This window comes from Octodon degus, unplaced genomic scaffold (genome assembly GCF_000260255.1).
Source record: "Octodon degus isolate 3935 unplaced genomic scaffold, OctDeg1.0 scaffold00031, whole genome shotgun sequence".
Classification (NCBI taxonomy): Eukaryota; Metazoa; Chordata; class Mammalia; order Rodentia; family Octodontidae; genus Octodon; species Octodon degus.
In genome coordinates this window covers 5,919,541-5,923,118 of record NW_004524607.1, presented here as the reverse complement: position 1 = coordinate 5,923,118, position 3,578 = coordinate 5,919,541, and positions in this window count along the sequence as shown.

The following is a 3,578-nucleotide window of genomic DNA, read 5'->3' as shown; positions in this document are numbered from 1 at the left end:
CTCAATAAAAAAATAAATAAATAAAATAAAAATAAATCGAAGATTGAGAAGAAAAAGAAGTGCTTGCTATGATCACAAAACAAGTCGGTGGGGACAAGAATGGTGGTAACCAGGTGGTTAAATTTGAAAAAATGCCTGGATACCACCGTTATTAAAGATGTGCCCCGAAAGCTCTTGAGCTGTGGCAAGAAACCCTTCAGAGGAAACTTCAAGTTAGCATCACTTCTGGCACCATCTTGATCATCCTCACCGGGCATCACAGAGGCAAGACAGTGGTCTTCCTGAAACAGTTTGCCAGTGGCTTGCTACTTGTGATTGGGCCTCTTAGCCTTAATCATGTTCCTCTACAAAGAATACACCAGAAATGTGTCATTGCCACCTCTACAAAAATTGGTATCAGCAAAGTGAAAATCCCCAAACACCTCACTGATGCTTACTTCAAGAAAAAGAAGCTGCAGAAACCCAGACACCAGGAGGGCGAGATCTTCAACATCAAGAAAGAGATACATCAGATTTCAGAGCAAAGGGGATCAGAAAGTGGTGAACACAGATTTTAACAAAAATCAAAGCTGTTCCTCAGCCCCAGGACTACTTGCAATCCATTTTTGCTCTAATAAATGGAATTTATCCTCATAAATTAGTGTTCTAAATTTCTTACCAAGAACCTAATTAAGTAACTGATGCAATTAGAAAAAAAGAAAACAAAAGAAAAAGCTCAGAGAATCTGCGTAAACATATGTAGCTGGGGAAGAACCCATCCACATATACTAGTGCAAAGTAGGAAGAAGCATGAAGACTATGAAAAACATAAGCAAGCTACAGTTCCCCTCGCTTCATGGCAGCTCCCCACTCTATGAAAAGGACCATGCCCTTCTACACTTAAAGAATGATTGGGCCTTTCGGTCCTCTCCTGCGTGAGAGCAGACTGGGGGCCCTGAACTCAGTAATAAATGACTTTCCAAATTCCAATCTGGCTGATCTGGTTCCTATTCTGAGTGACCCATAACATTTGGGGGCTCGTCCGGGATCCCCTTTACCAGGGATCCATCTGAGGAACCAGAGTTTTCGAAAACCATTTCTCTGGGGAGACTTTCTGGCCCCAGGGTGGTCTCTGAAAACTTACAAATATTATCATTTGAACCTCTGAGCCGTCTGTAAGTTCTTACCACCTAGAGAGTCATCTTTGGAAATCTGGGACACCCTGACCAGCTCCCTTACATTCAGGCTTGGATTGATCTTGGCCATGCACCTCTGAAATGGCTCAAGGTTTACTGTTCCAGATGCCGTCCCCAGACGACCAGCCAATCCCACATGGTCGCACCAGCAGTTCCAACTGATAAGATGCGGCTGTGACCTCTGACCATCACCCTCAGGACCCGCTTATCCTGCCTGCCACCTGATTTAAAGCTGTTCCACCTACCCAAGATAAAAATGCTTGGTGTCCACTGAGGGTCTTTTAGGTAGAACCTCTGAAGAGTGTCTCTGCCTACCGGTCAACAACTGCGACCCATTTCAGTCTAAAGTGGCCACAGCGGTCATCACCCATACACCCTCATGGCAGTCCAGGTTACTTCTTCAGAGGGAAAATGTTGCAGGACAGGGTTAGGCCCTCAAGGAGACAAGGTTAAAGACAAGGTGACTTTACAGCTTGAGAGATGGATGCTGCCCACTATGGACCAGACCTCAAGACAAAAGAGAAAACTACCTGGCTGATGTTTTAGCTCAAGAGGTGGCACAAAAACCAGTGGGGACATGGGAAATGTTGCCTGTTCTAGAGTTTTAGAAAAACCCACCTACTCAGACTCTGTTGTTAACTAATGTTCCTTGCTGTCTAAATAGATTAGCAGTGGTGACTTCATGTCAAAATAATTTGATACAACATCACCACAAAGGGTCATAAGTGCATAAGACTTGAGAGATTTAAACATATGATATTTAGTGTTAAAAACCTCTTCTTCAGCAAGTTAGCAGAACAACATGTAAAATAATTGGGGTGTAATGGAGCCAAAGGGAAAAAAATTGCTCTAGAGATTTGTCAAAAGAAAAAATTGGAGACTATTCTCGATGCCTCCTTATACCTGCCTCATTTGGACCTGTTTTCCTGTTTCTCTTGGCTCTATTGGTCCCTGTTTTATAAACTGTTTAAGTATGTTCAAAAAATCTAGGCCCTCAAGTTAATGGCACTGAGATCTAACTATAAACCCCTCATGCTCTCGAAACAATTATAACAACTTGGCGGTTTTAGCTGCATCAATGATTTGATTCCCAGATAAAACCAGTGGGGAATGTAATGGGTCAACTCACATTTTAGATTATAAATGTAAATCTTGTGTTTTCTGTTGTATAAAAATGTATACTCACCACTGCTCTAAGTTGTTTGGTAAATAGTGGACTTCAAAAGGAAACTAAATGGGATTTAACTTCTTGTAACCTTGTGCTATGCAAGATTGCCTGCAGGTACTTACTCAGGTGCAAGATAACCAGAAACTAAAACAAAGCCCCAGGAAATTTAGTTTGGGTAGTGGTCACAATGACCCTAAAAGCATTGTTTTGTGTCAATGAATTTGTTTACCAAACAAATGTGGTTTCATGTTTTAAAAGCCCCCTGCTTCCTGGGCTAGCTGCCTTTCGGTCCTCTCCTGCATGAGAGCAGACTGGGGGCCCTGAGCTCAGTAATAAATGGCTTTCCAAATTCAAAAAAAAAAAAAAGAATGACCATATCAAATTAGGTAAAGACAATGAAAAAGTCTTGTGTTAGAACTGTTTTCCTTTTCTTTTTATGAGTGTGAATTAAAGTATCCCAGATTGTATATTTGCACCAATTGTATTTCTGAGAGATGGCAAATGAACTAACCTGTATTATACAAAAAGGATTTGATTAAGATACTCAAACTCCTTAAAATAAGGAAAACTTTCTGGTCCCAAATCAGCCAGGTGACAGAATATACTAAATAAATGTATAAAGACACATACATACATACATACATACATACATACATACAGGGTTAAGTAATATCAAAACCTAAACAAGTTTCAGCCTTTATTTATTTATTTATTCTGTATTTAGGACAGGGTCTCACTATGTAGATCAGACTCATAGTGATTCTCCTGTTTTCAGTCTCCCAAGTGCTAGGATTACAGGCACAAGCCACCATGCCCAGTCTCAATTGCAGTGTCAGTGTACCACAGAAGCATGGCCGACACTGCATGCCTGAGATCGAACACCAGCTGCTGCATTCTAAGCAGGCGCTTTACTCTGCTGAGCTATCACACCAACCCTTCAACCTCTATTTACATAAGGTACATTAGAGGAAAATCTGAAAAAAAGTTGTAGATGTTTTTCTTGTCATTAAAATGCTTTTTTATTTAAAAAAAAAACTACAATGCAGGAAAAAATAATTCATCACCTGCAAGAGGATGCAAAGATGAACAATGTGAGACTAATAGGCATCAATGAGAAAAAAGGAGTCAAAAAAATGACATTAAAAAATATAGGCATAGGGGCCAGGGAGATGGCTCAGTGGAATAAGTGCTTGCTTGGCAAGCGGAATGGCCTGAGTTCAATCCCTGGTTCCAAA